Genomic DNA, 23,850 nt, shown 5'->3' on the forward strand with positions numbered 1-23,850 from the left:
AATGCTGTGAGGATTAAGGATGGATCAAGCTGGAATTTGGATAGATTGAGCAAATGGAATTGGAATGGGGGTGAGTGTGAGTAGTGGTGTGCGGGAGAAGGACAGTAGACATAGTTGTTGACTTGATGACAATAGAGGAGTTGTGAGTTTGGGGAAAGAAGCACCCATAAATATTGAGCAAGATGACAGGAGTGGTGAGCATGGTGTATTGCACAGGTTTGATGGTTCAAGAGGGAGAGTCAGGAGTACCACCCCCCACTCCCCCCTGTGTGTGTGGCACAAGAATTATGTGATGGGTTGATTATGTTGCAAGTTTGGAGTTAAATTCTTACAGAAGTTTAGACACTTTAGCTTTTAGTAAAGGCAGTTGGCTTTGTGGTAATTTGAAAATGAGGAAGAACTTTTCATTTCTTGTTTAAGTTTTGTTATTTTGAGATCTGGGTGGGGGTGTTGTAGTCGTGTCTCCTTCCGTGTTGGGAATATGAAGGTTTGGAGTGTTGGGATAGAATGGTGAGAGAGTTCAGAGACGGTTGAGTGATGGATGGAGGAAGGAGCATAGAGGCGGTTTCTTGTGTAATATTATAAAGAACAAACACTTACTTACCTGATCTTAAGTCGTCCCTCATTTGGAACAAGGTACTTCACCAAACTGCCTACCCTCTCCATCCCTACGCCCTCATCCCACTACAATAGGCAGACAATGGGATTCACAGTGAAATTGAAGTCCTACTTCTATGCACTGCTGAAATGAGACATTAGTGAGAAGAGTCGGCCTTGCAAATTATTTAAACTTCAGCTAGACCTGCAGGTCGGGTAATTTAGTTTACCTATCCAACCTAAGAGAAATGCACCCGACCCATAGCAACTGTGTACAACACATTTAAAAGTGTTTTCTGTAAAATGGTGCATGTTACTACAAACAGGCTTTATGTTTGGCACACTGCTGCCACCCAGAGGCCAGCCATGCACAGTGACACTTTTATTTGACATTTACTGCAAACATAGTAAATGTTAAATAAAGGTTTCAACATCTCTTGTAAATGCTACTCGCCCTTCATAAAATCTACTTGACTATGTGAGTGGGTGAAAAGACTTTGCAGGACATAGATGAGTGTATGTAAAAGGTTTTCTGCATGAATGGACACAAATAGTCATGGTAAAAAGGCTGTGAAAACAGTTTGGCCAGCTGTCTCCTGCTGGTAATATCTAATGCAACCATGAAGCAAAGTGAACTCTGGAGGGTTAATTTCAGTGTTTGGTATTGCAGTAGATCTGTAGATGTGCAGACCGGATGGATGGAACTGTTGATCACTACTTTGCATAAGCATTTAGTTCCCTTTGTGTATTCATTATGTAAGAGGAAACAAAGACTAAGCAGAGTGGATTGCGTAGCAGGCAGAGTACTGGCCAAACTAGGTGGAATATTGTAGTTAGTGGTCATACCACTTTCAGGGAACATGGTATAAAGCAATAGGGTGAGAATCTAGAATGTCAAGGAGTAGGGTTCAGTCATGGGTTGAGCACCAGTTGCAAGATGTATGCAACCTGCAGGTTACAGAACTACGTTTGCCATCAAAAGCATTTTGTCATGTACATTTTCAAAAGTTCAGTAGTCGACATAATGCATCTTACCAAACAAAATGAAATATAGTTGACATTATGAAATTCAGATACACTAACCTAAACTTTACTGTAAAGCATGGAGGTGATGCAGTATTTTACAGTATCAATACTATAATTATGCATTATTTAACAACTTGCATTTTAAGAATGGAATTGCATGACTGTCTTTTTAAAAGATATAAAGTTGACACAGACAGGATATAGAAAGATACAATATTCCACCTAGTTTGCCCAGTTCTCTGCTTGCTACACTATCCACTATGTTGGGCAGTTCTTTCATCTTCCATATTGAACACACAAAGCTAACTAGATGTTTACGCGAAGTAGTGATCAATAGTTCCTTCCAGTCTGTACATCCACAATCAACTGTACTACCATAGACTGTAGTTAGCCTCCAGAGGTCGCTTTGATTGCATTATATATTTGCACCTGCAGGAGACAGCTGGCCAAACTGTTTTCAGAGTCTTTTGATCATATCTATTTGTGTCCATTCATGCAGCTAACATTTTACAGACACTCATCCAGGGCTCGCACGTTTTTGTCCCCTCTCGCATAGTCAAGTAGATTTTATGAAGGGGCGAGTACCGTTTGCAAGGAATGTTTGAAACATTTATTTAACACTAGCTGTCCCCGGCCACGCGCTGCTGTGGCTCAGTCTGGTTAAATTGAAAAGAAAGAAAAGAGAGAGCGCACGTTTCTAATATGTTTAATTTTCCAATGCTTGTGGGTATACAATATTTTTTGTTGTTCCATTGTCTGTACAGATATGCCGACTGTAGAACACGCAACATATAATTGTCCATGTGAGAAGTAATCCGTGTCTAGGTCTAAACCTAACAATTGGCCTTGAGCTTTGTTGATGGTGATTGCAAACGCAAGTTGGCATGAATTGAGCTGTTACGATTTCTGCGCCGAACAACGTCATTTGGAAGCATGAGTTGCATTTCCTGATGTTAGATAGGAAATGCTTTGATTTGGCGGTATATCCGGCAAGCAAAGTTTTTAATGGCTCTGGCGGTTATCCAAGTAGAGGCAGTTTAATATTCTCGGCGTTGCAACACATTCCTTTCGTTTCTCCATCACATTTCAGAGCCTTGCAATAAGGACACCCTTCAGTTATGGTGCCGATAACATGCCGGCTCAAACTATAATCATCAGTTGGGTTGTACCAGAATGCAAGGCAATTGTAATCACGTTATTCCTGAGCACGGAGTCGTGTTTGGCGCTGATCTGCTATTTCTCGTTGACTTCTTTCAGCCACTCTCAGCCTGTCACGTTCATTCTATTGAGGACAAAGCAGACCTGAAGCTGCTTTTATGTCCAACAGATGGCGCTGGTTTTCAGTAAAATATTTAGTATAGCGTGTGTTGCTCTTACGTCCAACAGATGGCGCTGTTTTTCAGAAAAAACATGTTTTTACCTGTCACAGGTGTGACATCTCTGCATAGTAGGCATATAAAAACACGCGCCTATTCGAATGCAACGTTCTATCAAAATTTCGAAGCAATCGGTGAAGAACTTTCGGAGATTTTTTGAACAAACAAACATTTACATTTTTATTTATATAAATTGACCTTGCTGTAAATGTCAAATAAAAGTTTCACTGTGCATGGCTGGCCTCTGGGTGGCAGCAATGGCTCAAACATAAAGTTGGTTTGTTGTGACATGCACCATTTTACAGACCTCTCATTTAAGTTTGTTGTCATCCGTTGCTATGGTTGAGTGCATTTTTTTTCTTAGGTCGAATAGGTAAACTAAGTTACCCAAGCTGCAGGTCTAGCTGAATCTTAAAGAATTTGCAATGCCATCTATGGACAACTAGTCAATGCTTGCCCTCCTCGATCCTGCTCAGATTACGCTGCCGTTCCATTTTTCACAAAACTGAGAACTCCGCCACCCACCATCACCACCCCCACCCCTTGCCGGTATGGATTCCATAAGGGCCTATTTTCTTCATGCCATACACCACCTCTCACTGCAAAACCATCTCCTTGGGATTCTCATATCCTGTATTTGTGGGTAAAGCTCCTGACTGCACCATAAAGCTGTCCTCTTGCACTACTAACTGCCCATCTGATTAATATCACTGTATGGCGCAGCATTGCTTGATGCTCAACTCATCTTAAACTTGAAGTGACCTTTCTCCCAGTCTCCAATGCATTGCCCCTTGTGCTTTCTTCTATGTCATTCCCCTTGCCCTCCTTACACAAACACCCTCCCTCTAAAACTCACAATCTGGTGGGTTCTCTTTTGCAGAGACCTATCCTCTGTATTTCATCACTGCCACTACTATGGTTGCCATAGCCTGCTTAACTGCCACCTTTTTGGTTTTGTTTTTTTCATTTGTATAGCGCACAAAGCCCAAGGGCATCTAGGCGCTTTAACTTAAGAATATGGTTACAATAAGTGCAGTAGACAAAGTAATTACAGCTCAGGCATACAATGCACCTGGGTAGTGCAGGGAATACATACATGGAAAATCTTCGCTACTTGTTGTGGGGAGCTACATCAGGTACATATGAGACCTAATAGGTACAAGAGAGTTTATGCTGGGGGAATATTCAGTGTGTTAAATACAAAACCAGGGGTGGTATGGGCGCACACACATCATCACGGGAGGGCGGGGGGTTGGTGGGAGCACACACCTCATCACGTATCATGGGCGACCAGGGGGGGGTGAATGGGAGCACACACACCTCATCACAGATCATGGGCGACCGGGGGAGGGGGGCTTTGGAGAGGGAACAAACACATCATGACGGGGACTGGGGGGGAGGGAGCGCACACATCATTGGCAACTGGGGGGTGGGGGGGCGCACATCATGGGTGACCGGGGGGACATACACATCATCAAGGGCAATCCGGGGGGGACTCACATTATCACGGGCAACCAGGGGTCGGGTGGGAGCACACACCATCACGGGCGACCAGGGGTCGGGTGGGAGCCCACACATCATGTAAGAGGTAGTGCCCGGACCTGGCACACACAGGTGGGTGTGATGACTCCAACACTGCAGTGATCCTGAGTAGAACAAGTAATGGTAGCAGCAGAGAATTCAAATAAAATGAAGATGAGCTATATTGTGGTGCTGGGACGGCATTCTCAGTGGTTCTGTTGTTCTTCCCGTGTCCAGTCAAGATTCAGTGCTCTTCTCTTTTTGGTCTTGCACATGTCTAGTAGACGTAGACCTGTCTTTGGGTTATCCCTCTCCTGTTTCAGCAGCATTTCTTCAACCTCTACATTAAGTCCCTTATTCAGTGCTCATTATTTGCACCATTTGGAGCCGCCCAATACTTGATTACTTGTCTCTGTGGCTTTCCATGAATTCTTCTCTGCACCGCAACTCACATAAGTCTGTACACTCTGACCTCCAGTTTTTTTCCCTTCTATGATGACTCCTGGAGTGCTGTCAATGTTTGTGTTGTGTTTTTTTTTTTTTTTTAATTTTAATTTTGATTTTATTGTTTTTTTATAAAGAAAGAGAACTTTGCTATACATCTACATTTGGAACATGTCAGTATATTGATATCAAATATTCAGTTTATGCATTTCAAACAACCTTAGGCATAGATTACACATTTCAGATTTTGTTTCTCCCCTCCGCCTCCCATCACCCACTCCCTGTGGCAAAGATTCACTTATGCTTTTTCTTCATGGTTTCATTAATTCTCTTCAGTTTTATGTCCCTCCCTTGGTTTCAGATTTGTCCGTGACTCATTTCAAAACGGCTTCAAGGGAGGCAGTGTTTTTGTTGGCGGGTTTTACCTCAGGACTCAGTAACTATTGTAATTCCGTGTGGGGCGTGTTCCTTTTAACTAGGATAGTTTCGATCTTGAAGATTTCTAGTGGGAGCTGGGCATATATTCATTCACAAAGTCGCTCCACATTAGTTCATTTTGGCCTGCTTTTCCATGTAGCGCAGCTGTAATCCGCTCCATTGTCAATGTTGTTGTTAAAGGGGATGAAGGGATGCAATCAGCATTCTTCAATGTATTGGTATACTGTAAATGGTACAGTATTCAGCCTTATTTGTAAGACGGAGGTTTAGTCATTGTTAAAACTTTGTTCAGTAGTTTTGTCCTCATGTAGCCTGTCTTGGGGAAAGGGAGTCTCCACTTTCTGTGGAACACCCAGATCTTGGCAAGCCTTTATCCGGTGTCATCCAGAGCCAGTTTCCGTTGGGAGATACACACCCTTCCCTGGTTCAGTTTTTGCCTACCTTAACCCACGCATTTCTGTCCTTGAGGGAGATGAGTCGCCTTTCCTTAATGCATGTTGATTCCTGTTCCTTTTTTTTCTCTATGTACTGTTTCCACCAACTATAGGTTTAACTGTCTGTGCCTGAGACTCTCTGCTTTGAAATATGTGGAAACTGAATCCCAGCATCTATAAGGTAACTGCATAATCCATATATTGATTTAAAATGGCCCATGTAGTCTTGGTGTTATGGATGGACTTCCATCTCTAGAACACCTTTTTCTTGATCCCCCTGATTGCAAGCTCTCCTCCTGCTCAGTTTATGAAGGAAACACAACTTCATTTCACTTGCTCAGTTTTCTTCCACGTATTCCAATAAGGACGCTAAAAGCAAAAAATATTCACCTCAAAGATAAACTTGGGGAAGAAAGCTACAGTGCAACCAATATAATTCGTTCCTGTGGCATATTTAGTTTGTGTGTTACAGCCTTCCTGGGAATTATGTTTTGAAATCGTTGCCTTTCCACACCTTAGCGATTTACTTTTCCAGCATGATTCTTATCTAAATGCATCATCACAACCATGCACTCTAGCTCTATTCTTCAGCGACCGTAGAGAAGAAGCCACTCATTCATTAAATATTTGAAACAGCATATCTGTGTTGATGCCACACCTTCCAGCACACAGTGGCTAATGTGTACAGAATCCCAGCATTTATATGGAAATATTCGACTGGTGGGGACCAAGGCAGACCCTTGAGATGAACATGGTTCGGTTTAGCTTCACCACACCGTCCAATGTCACTGGACTGTCTTTATTATTTACTAGTAAAAGCAGTTAACATCTTTGAGTAAACTGTGGATGAAGGGATTTTCAAGGCAAAGGGAGTTGAGGGCTGCAGGTTCACTGCATGCAGAAAGAGCTAATAGCTGGCAATCTATTAACTTTCTGCAAGCAGTGAACCTGCTGCAATCCCAAATCTGTGCATTCTAGCTGCCCAATAGCATTTAACCTGAAAGAACAGATCCATTAGAAAGTTAGAGGTTCCCATGGAGACCTAAACGTGGTTCTTTTGATCAAAGGGAACATACAATCTAGATGGATTTATTTCTTTTTCACATGCTAGGAACCGAGGATTGCTAGAAAACCTCAATAATCTTCAACAATCTGGTCGAAGCAGCTGAGATTTCCCAGGATCACCAGAAGTCTTTCAAACATGGAGTGCCAACTAAAAGAAATAAGGCTGTGATCATTGTCATCGGATCCAGTGTACTATATCCCATTGCACTGTGAGATATGTCCAGTTCCAGGGGATGTATGAACCTGGGCTACCCAAAAGACATCCACTTACTCGAGAACCCTGAAGCCTGCAAACCTTCCCCAGAGCCTTTACCGACCCATTGGGAAAGGGTGGGACTTCATCCCCAATGGGGCCAGTGACGTAGAAAACCTTCATCACAGTTGCTTTCAGATCGAACATCAATCGGGGGAGGGGAGGGAGTTGAGCTGACATAGGATAAAAAGGCCTGCCTCAAAGGCACCCACGCACCCCCAATGATTGGTGATGGCCTTGAACACCACAACAACTTGCAAAGGTTCCATTATGTCAAGGAATATTTTGCTTTGCATACAATGTCTGACATGGCAGGCATGGGCTACAGATAACATGTATGTGCATAAGCTCAGACATAACCCTACCTCCCCCAACCCCCTTTCAGTCTGTGAGCAGCTGCTTTGCCCAGTCTCAACCCACCCCCTGATAATGTCTTTGCATTTGGGATTTCAGACTCCCATTTTGCTATTTGGCTACCATCGTAAGAGGAATACCTCCGTTGCTTAAGTTGGCAAGATGGAATCCAGGAGAAAAGATGTGAGCTGGGGACTTTCACACAATCTGACGAAGCGCTTCGTGTGAAATGCGTAGTTGTTTGGTTTTCTCTGCTACACGCTGCCCACCATGTGTAAAATAAAGGATGTCTAACAGAGACCCCTCGGAATCTGGTGTGTTTCTTTGGCATTTATGGAGGAGTGCCGCCGTGAGCTCATCAGTATCAATGACCTTTCTATATATATATATATATATATATATATATATATATATATATATATATATTAATTTGAAGTATTTTACTCCCTAGCTTTTTCAAATTTGGCAATGAGATTATTATTTTAGCAAGTATACAGAAAATTAATTCCCATTTCCCAATGCAAATAACATATTTTCAAAATCTAAAATTGATATATTTATGAAATCATTTCAGCTTTTGACCCAATAAGTCATGCAAATGAAATGCACATTTTTACGTTCTTTAGGTTCTTCTTTCAGCTGGGCACTAGCCATTTTAGTGCTCTGTGGCGAATTGGCAAAACATTGTATTGATATTTTATTTCTATCGCGCTCGTACACAAGTGTTTCAGAGCACGACAAGGCAAGGGAGGGGAACAGGGGAGAACAAAACAGCAATCTTACTAGATCCAGGGACATTGAGAACGCGCAATTGCATGGAAGGGGGTAGAAGTTGAAAGTGCGAAGCAGAGGAGAAACAGATAAATAACAATAAATAATAAAGGCAACACACAGTGGTAGTGCAGCCAGCAATTTACAAGTGTTAGGTTTAAGGCAGCAGACAGGGTAGGTCTGATAAGTGCAGGAAGGAAAAAGGGGGAGGCTGTCTGGGTACATATACAGACCCCAGTTCAAGGGGTGGCCCGGAGGCAGTGCGGGAGGGTTGCAGGGTGAGCAGGTACCTGGGCCCGGAGGACAGAGGGTGGCCAGGTGCACGGTGCCAAGAGAGAACAGATCAACCGGGGAGAGGGGGAGCGAAGGCAGAAGCAAAGAGGAAGGTCTTGAAGTGCTTCCGGAACCGGAAATTGTTCTCCTCAGGTTTTAGAGTGGCAGGGAGGCTGTTCCAGAGGGAGGCCCCAGCCGAAGACAGGAATCTACCCCCAGCTTGTTTCTTTGAAAAATGACTGGACCTGAGGGAGTTGGAGGTAGAGGAGCGAAGAGCTCGAGAGGGGAGGTATTTGCGGAGGGATAGCTGAAGGTATTTTGGACCCAGGCCCCAGAAAGCCTTGTGGACAATGCAGAGGGTTTTGAATTTAATCCTTGTATCCACTGGGAGCCAATGGAGAGATTTCATAGCTGGAGAGATACGATCCCAGGGCTTGAGGCAGTCCTGTTCTGGATTAGTTGCACAGAGCGGAGAGTAGAGGCAGGTAGATTTAGAAAGAGGCTGTTACAATAGTCAAACCTAGAGAGAACCAGAGCTTGGGATACCATGAGCTTCTGGGGGAAGGAGAGGAAAGGCAGAGTACCTCTGAGGAGGTGCAGTAGGAAATTTGACTTTTTAGAGCCCTCAGAGATGTGGGCAGAGAAGGAAAGGGTGGAGTCAAAGATGACCCTGAGGTTCTTAGCTTCGCAGGTGGGAGTAGGAAGAGGGCCAAGGGAGGCCAGCCAGAGAGTGAGGGGAAAGGATGGTGAAGGTGTGCCGATGAGGAGGATCTCTATCGTGCTGGCATTCAGAAAAAGATCATTGGCGGCACACCAATCTTGAATGGCAGTTAGGCAATCGGAGATGAGAGAGGGAGTGGAGGTGGCAGAGGACAGCCTGAAAATGAGTTGAGTGTTGTCAGCGTAGCACTGGAAATTTGAGCAGAAAGTGGCAATGCAGTGGGTGAGAGTTGCCAGGTATTGGTTGAAAAGCCAGGGTGAGAGGTTAGACCCCTGGGGAACACCACAGGTAGAGAGGAAGATAGATGAAGGGAAGGACCCAAGTTGGACCTGGGAGGATTGATCTGAGAGGAAAGAGGTCAGCCAGGCCAGAGCCTGAGCAGTGATACCCAGGTTTTCACAGAGACGGTTGAGCAGGATGGTATGGTTGACCTTGTCGAAGGCAGAAGAGAGATCAAGGAGGATGAGGACAGAGGGACTGTTAGAGTCAAGGTTGGAGAGCAGATCTTCACGGATGTGTTGGGTCTTGTCTTCTATCCAACGCAGGAGCTGCTTAACTCCACAGACCCTCCAAAACGTAGCGTCCTCAACTAACTATAAAACCAGCTGAGTTCATGACACCCCGGAGGGAAAGGGGATGTGGAGAAAATAAAAAACTCGGGCACTGGAACTGCTACTTCCTTCTGAGGTGGTATCTGCATAGGTGAGAGATTGACAGGATTTTAGTTCATACATAACATTTCTATTGACAACTAAATTATCAATAATGTAACTGAAAATACCTGCGAGTTCCTCTGCAGTAGATTAGAGGAAAGGTCTTTTGAGTAAAACCAGAGTTTTTAAAGAGATCCGGAACTGAAAGTTCAAAACTCAATTGTTGCCTTACTTTTTTGAATTGAAGTGTGTACCCATTAATTCAGATTTGAGGATTAGTTCATGCCAAAGGATTCAAGTCTATACACAGTCTTTGACTAATCTCTTCTACTTGAGCACTTTGATCCAAAACTCAGTATTGCAGATAATTGAATTAACTTTTGAATGTTTGCTTCTTCAGTAATGACTTAAAAAAAATATATATATATATTTTCAAACATAGGCTCCCTTGTTGTTGCTTTTGGATGAATTAAGCATTTAATAACAAATGTCTTTACTCTCTCATGGTTTAATATTCATGCTCTCTCTCTCCATAAATTCCATCAAGAAAATATTTGTTTATTTAAAGACTGTCTTGCTACTATTACGTAGTTAAAAAATGAAAAGAACTTAAACTTCAGATGCTTCCTTTTTAGAGTGTTCCTTTTTTAACAGATGCGTTAATAATAGTTCTTAGGCTTTTGTTTACAAGTCTCAGTGCAATGTGTCGGTCGCCGCGCACTCCGTGCAACAAAAACAAAGAAAACCTCCGTGTGCTGAGTAAACTTCAAATTGAGTCTCTAGCTCGAACTAAAATACTAAAAGCACAACGTAGGAAAAAACAATTACACGCGCAGTGCTAACCTTCGTATCCTGAAGAAATAGCCCGGAAGGAAACTCCCCTCTCGCACCTCGAATTACCGCTGGTGCCGAAAACCACTGCAGTTCGTAATAAACTTCTTCACAGAAATCCACACGTATGCGACGCCTCAGCTGCAGTCAGTTGGAAACGAGGAAAAGAACAAACGAGGCTCCTGAAGAGGTAAGCGGAATACGTGAGAGATAGTCTGAAAACGATTCTCTGACAAAATAACACGCATGCAGTCACTCGCGCACAAAGTAAAAACATTAACGCTTTAACAACCATATCCTTTTACTATTTTAAAAGACTCCAGTCTCATTCCTATTGAAGGGGAAAAATATATTTACAAGCTAAGAAACCTTCATCAGAAGAGATAGAAAAGTACTTAGCTCAAATTTGGGTATTGAATCTTTTAACTTCCAGCAGATGAATTCTTCTTTCTTGAAAGTTTCTTATTGATCAAAACCAGATTTTATCTGAAAACCAAATATCATCTTTGGAGTTCCTAGGGCCAAATTCCCAGGAGAAAACGGATAACATGACTTGCTCACAGGATTTACTCGATGAAAGGCAGTTTAAAATGTTCAAGTCAATCCTTTGTTCTGCCTTCACCCAATCACGATTCCTGCTCCTTCCCTCCATTTTGGCTTGGGCTCTCACCAGCATTCTGAGAACAAAGGTTAAGGCCTAACTAACTCCTACAAGGAAAATCACTAATGACAAATAGTTAATAAATAATGAAGCTCAAAATGGAATAATTAAAGTACTGCGGAGCCAAATGAGAAATAAAACATGAAAACATATTAGGAATTAAACCAGAAACCAGAGTTCTAGTTTCCCAGGGACCTGACAGGATGTTCAGGAGAGCAGTGTCCATGCTTCTGGCAGCTTTGAAGCCAGACTGGTGGTCATGGAGACAGCCAACAAATTGGAATGAAGGTTAAGCTGAGAGATGGCCAAATTTTCCAGGAGTTTGCCCAGAAAGGGAGTAATGGAAATTGGGCGATAGTTAGCTGGACAAGAAGGATCAGCTGTGGGTTTCTTGAGAAGAGGATGCACAAAGGGGTGTTGCAGAGGGGAGGGGAAGGATCCTGAGGCAATGAGTGGTTGCAAAAATCAGCAAGGGCCGGAGCGAGGGTGTCAATGTGGTCCTTGATGGTACAGATGGAGAGGGGAGAGTAGGGGTGTGGGTGGAGAGGGTGGACAGGATGTCCTGGGTTTTGGAAATTAAGTGAGAGGCAAGGGCATTGCAAAGAGCCTGGGAGGCAACAGGATGGGTAGAGACTGCAGCAGGGTTGGCCAGCTCCTTGCAGATTTTAAAGAGTTTCGCCGAGTTGTTAGATGCCGTGGCGACACAACCTTCAATGTGGACTTTCTTCTTGGTGAGGACAGAGAGTCGGTGTTGCCTTTGTAGCAGGAAACGGGCCAGTTTATCAGAGGATGAACAGGAAGTCTTCCATTTCCTCTCAGCCGCCCTACACTTATGTTTAAGTGTAGCTAGGTCAGAGTCATACCAGGAATTGCACTTGGCTTTGGACTTCAAACTGATCCTCATGAGAGGGGCAAGAGCATCAATCGTATCAGAAATTGAAGAGTAGAGCAGAGACAGGGCTGTGTCAGGATGTGAGACAGCCAAAGGTGGAGGGGGCGGGGAGTAGAGAAAGTGGCGACAAAAGCCTCAACTGACACACGCTTCATGGGCCGGATGTCCGAGAAGGTAGGTGGCAGTGTTGGGGTAGGCTTGGCTTGGGGGGGAAGAGAAGGAGAGTTGAGAGTGGTCAGAGGGATGGAGAGGGGGGAGGTCAGAGGAGATCCAGACATCGAGTGTGCGCCCTGCAGAGTGAGTCGGGCCAGAGGGGAGGATGGACAGGGACAGGGAGTCACAGAGGTCACGGGAGAGTACAGAGGAGGAGAAAGGAGAGTCTAAATGTATATTGAGGTCACGGAGGAGGAGGAGGAGGAGGAGGAGGAGGAGGAGGCTAAGTCGGGTAGGTGTGGGACAAAAGAGGGCTGAGGTCACTGGCGTGGCAGGTTACAGAGAAGCAACAGTATACAAGCAAAAGAGACTTTCACAATGGGCAGCAAGATTTGACTTTTTAGCACAAAGCAAGATTTGACATGTGACAGAAAAGTGTACTTTTTATAAAAGTTACAAAAGCCTTCTCAAGATAGGGTTGGGCTAAACACCTATGAAGATTAGGGATTCATCTAGAACCAAAACGATCTCTCTTCATTGGAACCAACTAAGCATGAAGGTGTCATGAGGGGTTCAAATGAATAGCATGTGGGTTCTTAATCTACTGACTTCCCAAAGAACCCAAGTATGTCTCCCGGGGCTCAATGCACTGTCATTGGCTAGTTATAATTGTATCATAGCGAGTAACAAATGATGTGTGCTGTGTATGTGTAGAATTGAGGTGTCGAGTAAATCTTTATGGCTGGCTTGTAACCTGCAGATCGAAATGTTGACGCACGTTCCTCATATCCATGCATCTCCTCCCTTCGCAATCACCCGGTCAGGCTCTCATCTACCATCCAATCTTTGCTCAAGCGATTATCAATTGACACTGCCCTTTGTTTTAATGACGTTTACTATCTTTACTCTAAAATCTCTAAACTCCATGACACTCACAGCCCTCCACTCACTCCCTCCCAAGCCCTCCTTCTGTCAATCACCTCTTCACCTACTCCTCTACTCTCGACTACTTTTCCCTTCCCTCTTCTATTGAATTAGTTCCCTTCCTTCCGAGCGCCAACCCATATTGTGCTCCTGTCGTCTCTTTTGCTCCCCAAATGGTCAAATACTTCACCCCCATCCCCTTGCCCGCCGGTGGACTCTTTGCTGCCTCCTTCTTCAAATCTGCAACAGTCTTATCCTTCTAGAAGAAACCCTCTGCTAACCCAAACATCCCAGCAAACTATTGCCCAGTTTCTCTCCTTCCCCATTATTCAAAAGTCCTTGAGCTGTGCTCTTTGACCAGATCATTAAGTACCTTGAGGATCTTGACCTTGGAGATCCATTTCAATCTGGATTCCATAGTAAGCATTCCACTCAGTGTGATGAATCAAGGGAATTTGTCCCTTCTCTGAGCCCCCTCATGTGAGGCTAGGGAGGTGAGCCGCTCCGCAATACTCTCCCTAGGGGTAGAAGCAAGTGGGACCTCGCCGGGAGAGACTCCCTTTTAGAATACAAGGACTCCCGTTCCTGTGAGGACCTCCCTAAAGCTACACACATCATGGCCTACATGGAATGTTCTCGAATACAAGAAACATCTTCAAATAAAGAATGGGACAAAGAAACTCTGTAGAGATACCATTATCTTGCTGGAAAGGACAATGTTCCTGTAAATTAAGATAACCAATGGACAGAGACCAGTATGTTAACTAATTTAACTTCAAGGAACCAGAAAAGGGAGAGGGAGGTAGGTGAAGTGGGAGAGTGCACATTACGATGGCATTTTGTTTTTTGAATATAGTGTTATAGATAATCATGACATTCCAAAATGGTTGGCCACAGTAGGGTAGAGACAAAGCAGGAATGTGGGGAATGTGCCCCAGCAGGCCGGCGGTAGCAGGGCCCGTGGCAGAGTTGGGCGCAAGGAGATAGTGTGGTCGGATAGGCCCAAGGGATGCGGGTGTCCCAGTTGAGGGAGGGCTGCATGGCAGTAAGGAGGTGGGAGAGGTGCAATGGCCCAGGGTGGGTCTGTAAGGGGTGTGCGGGTTGGCGTGCGTGAGGAAACGGGCCTGTAGTTGGTGGCAGCTGGGTGCCCCCGTGGGGGGGGGGGTGGAGGTAGCCCCACGGGCGTGTGTGGCTGATGGCGGATCAGCGGCACATGTGCCGCCGTGTCCGAGGTCAATTGGCCCAGCATGGAGCAATCATACTACGTGCGGGCTGGAGAAGCCCCATGGACTTAATTGTAGCAGGTGGTGGGGATAGGTCGGCGGAGGGGAGGGGGCTCACCTGTGGATGAGATCCGTGAGGTCTGAATGATCCAGTCTGGAAGCGTTGCTTCCTGTATGAATTAAAAAGGGACACACGCTTCCGTGTAGAGAAGCAGTGTGTGTAGTGATTGGATGAGAGTCCAGGGCTGGCTGCTGACATGGGATGAGGTGGGAGAAAATGTCACTGATGTGGCGGCATGAGCACCGTAGTTTGAAGGATAAAGGGGTAAACTGAATATTATGAGCCAGAATTCCAAGGAACTGGTGATGGTTTGGTAAAAAACTGCTGGGGTGTGGGCGTCGGTGGCACACACCCGGTGTCCTGGGTGCATTGTGCCAGCAATAGAAAGTGGTTCGAGAGGGGAACCAAGGTAGGTAACTTGTTGCAGGCGATATCAAGAATGGAAAGGGGGAGAGTCCCATGGCATGAAATCAGGGCTGCAAGTAGCCAATTCTGGGGAAAGAGTGGCGAGGGCGCGGGGTCCCTCGGGATGAGATGTTTGGTCGGTCCCTCCTTGGTGAGAACTCTGGCTGGATGGCTGCTTAGTGCAAATGGAGTGCGAGCCATCGTGTGGCCAAGGAGCGATCTCAAGGTGGAGCGTGCAGGCGGGCCGGTGGCCGGCTGGGATTGAGGCAAATGAGGTTCTAGGAATAGCTGTCACTCTGGGTGAATGGTAGATAGTCCAATAGGAGCCAGATGGCCAATGTGTGCTGGGCAATAAGGAAGAGAATTGTCCAGCGAGTGGGGCAGGTTGGTTGCCATTCCATTAAGAGAATAACCGCCCCAATTGACGCGGTTAAGGAACCCTGGAGTCAAAGCTGGGGGTAGGAATGGCAGGATGGGCAGAGTGAAGGAGGAGGCGCAGAGAGAGGGGGCGCAAGGACAGTGTGTCTTATAAGAAAACATGGAAATCATGATCCCTCTTGAGGCCAGCTGTTACACCTCTGTATTTGCATATCAGATTCGCGTCTCTCTGGCATAGGTGGAGTTCCCTGTCTCCTCCTCTTGGGTCCGGCGGTATGGTTTCTAGTCCCACGAAGGCGATTTCTTCTATGCGGGCCCACTGATGTTTGTCTTGCCAGTGCAACGCCAGTGTGTATTTTGCGTCCTGTGAGTGTAGGGTGCTCAAGTGTTCTCGGATTCCGGTTCCAAGTTCCCTCTCGCTGCTTCCAATGTATTTACGATCACACACACACATTATAGCATAGACAACATATTTCGATTTACAGTTGATAAACTGATTAATGTCATGTGTGTCGGTGTGGTTGAATTCAATTGGTTTTGAGTTCCTGGCATGTTTGCACATTGAACAAGTGCCACATTTGTAAAATCCAATAGACTTTGTTTTGGTAAGCCAATTGTCATCCATGTTTGGAGCTGGTGCCATGAAGGAGGGGCTTAAGATTGTCTTGAGAGCTTTGGCTTTGGTGTGGGTAAGGCAGGGTTTGTCTGGTAGCCATTGTCTGATGTCATCATCTATCGTCAGGATGTGCTAATGTCTTTTTAGTATTTTCTGGACTTGTTGGCTGTCACTGCAGTATTGTGTAATATACCAGATTTTGGTATTGTCATTGGTCACTCCTACAGTTGGATCTTTCGGTGTAAGCAGCATTGACCGTTCTCTTCTGCTCGCCATATCATAGGCTGTGTTGATGGCATGCTGGGGGTATCCTCTTTCCGAGAAACGTTTTGTGAACGTAGTGCACTCTTGTCCATAATGCGTCTGCGTGCTACAGTTCCGTTTCGCTCTCAGAAAGTCGCCTTTGGGAATGTTGTTTATGACTGATTTTTTTTGACAGCTTGAGGCGTGGAGAACTCGGTTGACTTCCGTTGGTTTCCTGAATGTTGTAGTTGTAAATTCGGCTCCTACTGGCATGATCGTGATGTCCAGAAAGTCAATTGATGTGTTACTTGAAGTACCAGTTAATTCAATACCAAAGTGGTTGTTGTTTAGGTATTCTTGAAAGAGTTCTAGTTGCTTGGCTGATCCGGACCAGATCATCAGGATGTCGTCTATGTAGCGGAACCATTTATGGATGCACTTATTGAAATCCACGTTGGAAAATGCATGCAACTGCTTGTTTGTAGTATCGTTGGTTGAACAGAAAGATGGTGTTGCTTAGAGAGAATTCGGGAAACTCTTTTGTGAGGCTTTGGACAATACAAAGTCAATGGCTTTGAGAGTCAGTCTGTGGTCTATGGCTGTATATAAAGCCTTAACGTCCAGGGTAACAAATATATAATCGTTGTGCCAGGTGACATGTTGTAGCACCAGGAGTGCATTTATCGTATCTTGAAGAAAAGTTGGTATTTTGAGTACTTCTGGTGCGAGTACATGGTTGATGTATTGGTTCAGGGTTTGAGTTGTCCGTCCTATCCCACTCGGGTGGGACGTCCTTCCGGTATTTGCTTAAACTCCCTATGCACCTTTGGAAGGAAGTAGATGGTGGGCATCCTTGGGTGTCTGGACTGCAAGTATTTAAGTTGCTCGTCTGTGAGGAGACCCGACGATGCCATTTGGTCAGCATCAGGTTGGCAGCAAGTGTTATCTCTTGAGTCGGGTTGTTGGTCAAAGCCTCATAACAACCAGGGGATGCTGTGTGATCGTAATGTAGTCGGATCTATCCATAATGACCACATTGCCCCCTTTGTCGGCTTCCTTGATTATGATGATGTGATTTGTTGGTAAACTCTTGAGTGCCTGTTTTTCTTGATTGGTAATGTTGTTGGAGTTGCTGGTCCCGACACAAAACTCTGCACCCCTTGCAATCAGATTTTAGGGACTGGAACCCCGCAGCAACAGAGCAAATCATGGCTGATTACCTTGAATCTAGGAAAACCAACACACAGAACCTTTTTTCCGCAAAAGGCTAGAAAATTATTGCACGTACTGATTTGTGTTTTTTATGGTTTTGTGTTTTGCATAGGCACACGTTTGGGTGGTAAGAAGTGCTTGATGAGGTACGATAAGGGACCTCCAGGCAACATTTCGACTACTACTGAACTACATGGTTAAGGTACTTTAGCATGACGACACGCCACCCTTTTGTTTCCTTTGTTTGGAAAACCATTTTTAGAATTAAGCAAAGGGACAAGCACTGTGCATCGGTATATGTCAACCATGCCGTAAGGGTGAAGGGTTGCTTTCATGCCCTCATCCTGCATCGGCTAAAGACAGTGTGTTCCAATGGGGAAAAAAAAATTGTCATTGGCATGGACGGATGTGAAGTTACTGCATTTGAGTTCCTAGAGAAGTGTGTCCTAGCTGCTCATTACAGAAACATCGTCCCAAGCGCCGCAAAAGGGGGAGTGCAATGTCAGGTCCGTGATTTAACAAACTTACAGGCATCCCACAGGTAATTTCCCTTGGTCGCATGTTTTCCCATGTTAGGAGTGGATGGTGCTCCATGGTTTCCTTTCCCCCTCATACACGCGGCTTGTGGTGCCTCAGCTGGGAGGTAGGTGTGGGGCCACAGCTTGAGGGTTGTTTTGGGGTGAGTTACACTTGAATGGTTGTGAATTGTCTTTTTTTGCACGGGACTTGCTTAGTTGCCCTTGCCACGCACGTTCTTATTTATTGTTCAATGCTGGCACCATTTTTAAGAAAACATATGGCCATTCCAGCATGTTGTTCATGGCCTCTGTGCCATGCGTTTACGTGCATATTTTGATGTGTTATGTTCAGAACAGGTGTTCTTGTTTTGAACTATTATGTGGTGCTGTTGCTTAGTTTGTTAAAGCACCTGTCTAATGAACAGGAGATCCTGAGTTCGATCTCAGCAGTGCTTGCACTTTCACCCTAGTGTTCATGAGCGTGCACCGCAGGTTTCAATTCGGCATATACTGGGAATTATGAATAGGTCGTTCGGGTCCTCGGCACAACACATTTTCTTTCAAGCTGGGTTAAGTTGCAGTTTTATGTTTACGACCAAGTATCTGTGTACCTGAAAGAAGGTAGGCCGTGGAACAGGCTTTCACTATTGACAATGTTATTGAAGCGCAGCGCGCAATTAAGGTATACGTGTTTCTTTGTGTTCGTTGAGCAACACAGCAAGTGACAATGTGCCTCTTACTGGGTCTGCCACGGATGTGCCTTTAAAGTCCTGAACGTTTTTGGTGGTAGTCTCATCACTACTGTAGTGGGATATGGCTTGTTTACGGCAAGGGCGATTTCCAAGGTGTGCCCTCGCTTTGTTTCACATTGTTCCAAGTACTGCCGCCACACCGCATGGGCACTGGTGGGGCAAGTTAGCTTATTTTTTCTTCCTTCACTTTTACTTTCGGCCAGAGCCTAGGCGTTCAAACGAAATAGAAGTTGATTTTGAAATGTAAGGTTGGACAGATGGTTCTCGTGGCTGCCGCCGGGCAACATCTGTTCAAGGTTGAAGATTAGAGAACGTTTGTGGGATAATACAGTTTCAGGCCTAAACGGCTGAAATACGTTTCAGGAACTAAAAACCGCCACCGTCTGTCAAAAGGTTGTGGGTAGGGGTGTGAGGCTGCCTTGCTGCGGGGGCTTGCAGCTACGGCCTTTAATGGTGCACGACCTACATGGTACAGCACAGAGTTTCACAACCTTGTCCTCCAGTTGATGACGCTTTTGGTTTTATGTGCGTCTAGGAAGCGTTTGTGCCGTTAGGTAGCAAGGGACCAGGCAGTGGCTCTGTCGCCTAGGACACCATTTTATGTGCAGCATCCCTTATGATCTTTGGATATTCGATGGGCTTACAATTTTACTTTTGTTACTTTGGCTGGCCGCCGAGCGACAAGGTATTATGGCTGAGCAATAGGTTTAGGCAGGCCGGTCGCCTTACTTGCCAGCTGGTGGGATTAAACAAAGATGGCGTTATGGGCTCATAAAGGGAGTTGCATACCGTAAATAACACACTACTTTGGCGAACAAATTGATGATTTGAAAAATATACGTGGGTTTATCGCTACTATAAAGGGCACACTTGTACAGTGCACCGCTGTATACATTGTGTAGCATCTACTTGGAAATAAATGGCAATACGGCACCCAGTGAATTATCTTGAATTACCTACTCCGTGTGTCTTTTGGTCACTGAAAAACAATGGTAAATTCTGCACTGCTTTGAATTGTGCAGCCCGGTGCGCTGGCATGCTATATCTCCTTACAAGGACGCAGTAGCCACCCTGTCCCAAGTGGCCAGCATGGTTAGTGTTTAAGGCTGGTTTAGCTGTAGATGTTTGCATGGGTCCTGCACCACAGGTGCAAAGCATCCTTGGGGAGGTGGTATGTCCATCAGGCGGTAGCAGGTGCCGTAGTTGCCAATATGGGCCGAGCTTCATATGCATGCAGCTAACTTTTTTACCTTTGCCGCCAAGTTGAAGCACAAAGTTTTTATGGTGTGCAATACGAATGTTGCAGGTGCGTAATCATTGACTATATCTGCTTTAAGGCGTGCTCCACAGCGCTCAAAACTTTGTATGGCCCCGCAATCAGTAGATGCCACAAGCCGGTTACCACGGGCTGTTCTCGCGCCGTTGGGTGCATTTAAGGCTTATGCAGGACTACCTTGTAGTGATGGCCATTATGTACGAATGATGTTCCTTAGAACTAGTCAGTTTGCACCACTCTTTAGCGAGATGGCTGATACTAAAACAGTTCCACATAAGCTAAGGATGGCCACCCGCTAGGTGTGCCACTTCAAATTGGGCAGAACACTACTTTATGGCCCATTGCAACCTGGTGTTAAGGGACTTGGAGAGGGGTCCTCTCTCCTCAATGTTGCTAGCTGGGGAGACTGATCTGTATATTAACGGTGGGAATAACTGCTTATGATTATGTATTATCATAGGTAATTCAGAATGTCAAGGACCACCTTGGTCTGGCCCCAGGAAGGCCAGGAACGCGGCATGGAGACCGACAGGAGCAGTGGGACACTCCCATAAGGTACATGCTGTGGTAAGACTTGTTGGTGGCATACGTTTCTTGACAATTGGAAATTCTGGTTTGTGTGCAAGTTCAGGGTCTTGCCATTGACCTTGAAAGGTTTGTTAAGCCGTGGGATTTCCCCCAATGTACATACATATCTTAAGACTGGAAGATGGCATAAGCCCCTTGATAATGTGGCTTAGGCGCAAGTAAGGGGTACGGCCAGGAACGTGCCATAACGGCCCTGTAAAGTTGGAAAATATAAGCTGGGAGATAAACAGGCAAGGTACATTCCGTGGTAAAACTTCCAATGATGGTACAAGTTCCCTCAGAGTTTAATTTATGCTGCAACTTGTAGATCTTACAGCAAACGTGCAAGGTTTGGTAAGCTGTGTGATTCCCACAAGATACATGGCTATGGTAAGACTTGGATGATTGCATACACTCGGGGATAAAGCTTACACTGATAAATTAAATTGTGGTGAAGTACAGCTTGTATGTCTGGCCAGCAAAGCAACATTATGAACATGTAAGATGGCCAAGCTTGTGACACTGCCACAAGGTATACGCATATGATGAGACCGGATGATGGCGCAGGTGCACTGATAATATTATGGAGATGTGCGATTTGAGGGTCTGGACTAACAGACCGGTACACAGGGCCAGGTGGGCCACAATGGCCTTCAATGGTACCAGTGATTATGTAGTCTTGGGCCACCGGGTACCAGTGACTATGTAGTCCTGGGCCACCGGCAAGTGTTATGAGGCACTTATGCCAGCGCAGATCCCTAGAGGCAACTGAGTGGAATCAGGTTAAAGGGTGGGCCCAGTATGGCCCATGTCCGAGCCCCTAGTATGGGGGGGCTTTTAACAAAGTAAACTCTGGACTCGGAAGTCGAGCATGTGCCACCCGCAGGCAGCTGGGCACTTTGGCTGCCGGGACTGATTTCCAGTTGTCATCTAAATGAAATTATGGCACAGCCTTAGGAGACAGCTGTCTTAGAACTGGTTGACATGGAAGTTGGGAAGAAGTAGATGAGGAGTTCAAGGTGTGAGCAAAGGTATGGAGGCATTGTGGGCAGCCGAAGCCATCTCCAAAGCGTGGCGGAGTATCGGGGTGGTCCCAGCCAATGAGGGAGTTTCATGCTGCAGCGGCTCAGGATTGGCCGGGCTCGAGCCAAATCCATGTACGGGCACTGACTCCCCTTTTTAGGGCTTTACGCCAACAACCTTCTTGTCAGTGCTCCAAAGTGTCCGACTGGTAGTAACCGGTGTTTGCCTGGTAGTAACCAGAAGCATGTTCAGCTTTTGCCTGTGGCAGATAGGGTGACACGGTTCACCCTTAGCTGATGTATGTAATGTGTGGCTGGGACCGTCCCAAGTTTATTGTTGCTCCAAATAAACTGTGACCTTGTATATTCCAAAAAACCTACAAAAGTTGTCTGTTATTTCACGATGTATGTGTGATAAACTGGCTACAGGAGGTGGGGGTGACCAATGGGGATCTCCCCGCTATGTGATTTTCGGGGACCCTTTTGTACAGTGTGTCCTGCGCGCATGCTATTCACGTTCGCATCCTTTACAGAAACCTTACAGTCCTGCAACATTTGGTCTGGAAACTGCAGATAATCGTAACTTATTTGCGTACGTTTACATTGTTTCTCCATGATTAAAATCAATCATTCTAAAAATGCATTTGTTTTTGTTATTAACAGTCTCAGTTTCGCACCATTCCTCTTCCTGCGACCTTGTATCTCAAAAGCAAGATCCAAAATTAATATGCTTACTTTTCTTTGGTGCAATCATACCCAAAATAACCTGGAATCTGTAACTGTGAGGGGAAACCCTGGAAGATGGGCCATGCACTTTTTCGCTAGAGTTTATTTTTTTTTATCTGTTTATAAGCTAGTAATCGCTCAAGCAACTTGCATTTCTAATACTCCTACAATTGCATTTAGTGGCGAAACCCCGTTTACTAAAATCGCCATTCTTTGTTTTCCGTCATTTAAAATGGAAACAATTTCACCAACTACGTATGAAAGCAATCGAAAAACATGTAGCCAAATCCTATGATTTAATTTCGATTCCAATCGGACATACACGCGTAAACATTGATTAATAAAAATCATTCATGTGCCACACATCAGTTTATTTTTATTTTTTTTAAAGTGCACACTTTGAATGAGCAAAATGCAATGCTACTGCAAGTTATGTCAAGGTAATTGTTTTCACATTGATTTTGTGGTCAGAGAGAAAGCATTAATGTTTAGAACTTTTAATGTTGGTTGGTTTTCTTGCAAATAAGCCTGTATCGAGTCACCCCCCCGCCCCCACCAATATCATGCGTGAGGCAAACTCCGAAGACCATTATATAGGACTATGATCAAATACAATTCATGTAAACTTTTCCAACCTATTGATAGAGCATCACACCCGCCGCCCTGCACAGACAATGTGATTTTAATGAATGTGAGAGTGATCATTACATTTTGTGACAAAGCGACAGAGTGCAATTTCCTGCCAGATCTGAGCATTGGGAATCCATCAAGGCAGACAAAGTGGCATTGGGAAAAGGGTGAGGGACAGAATAAACTCTTTTGTGTCGAAAAACCTCTGAGCACGAATAAACCTGCAAATCTGCCCTTTTTAAGTGTGTGTTTTTTATTTCCTAGCGTCACCATTTTCTCTTCAGCTCAGTGTGCATCTCGTCCACGGGTGAGCAGACCTGCGACAGGATGCAGTAGGGATGAGAGAATTTGTCAATGTTAGTATTTTAGGCTGTTTGGTGTCGATAATCGGGCTGGCATACAGATGCATACTATCATTCCAGTCAAGATAACATCCATACCTCACACACACACATAACGCACACCTAACAACTTCTCCTATTTCTAATGTTTTTCAAAGTAAACTAAACAACATCACTTTAGAAATGTTAGAAATTCTATGGACTCCACCAACTCCTATAAAGTCTCAAGTACCGAGACTTGGAAGAAAGTTGATACAGATTGAGAGAAAAACAAAGCTGAATATGCCGACTAGTTTTGATGAATCAAGAAAGTGCAGGAAATTTAAATCTGGTATTTGCAGTTGAGCGGAAGACTGAGCCGAAGAAGGAAGCGGTCGGGGAAAAGACCATGCCAGAGATTGAGAAAGCAGGCAATTCCAGACAGTAGCTTGCAATTGCAAGAGCTACATACCAGTGTGGTGCGAGACCAGGAGAGACCCTGCAGACATCGTAA

The 23,850-nt window shown here is 45.0% G+C and overlaps 1 protein-coding gene across 2 annotated transcripts in view; it reads left to right on the forward strand.

The window, feature by feature from the left end:
• Window positions 1-23,850, forward strand: part of BLZF1 (basic leucine zipper nuclear factor 1) — a 343,666-nt gene that overhangs the window by 5,035 nt on the left and 314,781 nt on the right. The window contains exon 2 of one of the 2 annotated variants that reach the window (XM_069636477.1): window positions 20,532-20,626. The exons of the other annotated variant lie outside the window; for it this stretch is intronic. The gene's annotated coding sequence lies outside the window, so the exon portion shown is untranslated. The remainder of the gene's footprint in view (window positions 1-20,531; window positions 20,627-23,850) is intronic. 2 annotated transcript variants of the gene reach the window in all.

The sequence above is a fragment of the Ambystoma mexicanum genome, chromosome 7p (assembly GCF_040938575.1).
Source record: "Ambystoma mexicanum isolate Mex_15411 chromosome 7p, UKY_AmexF1_1, whole genome shotgun sequence".
Taxonomy (NCBI): domain Eukaryota; kingdom Metazoa; phylum Chordata; class Amphibia; order Caudata; family Ambystomatidae; genus Ambystoma; species Ambystoma mexicanum.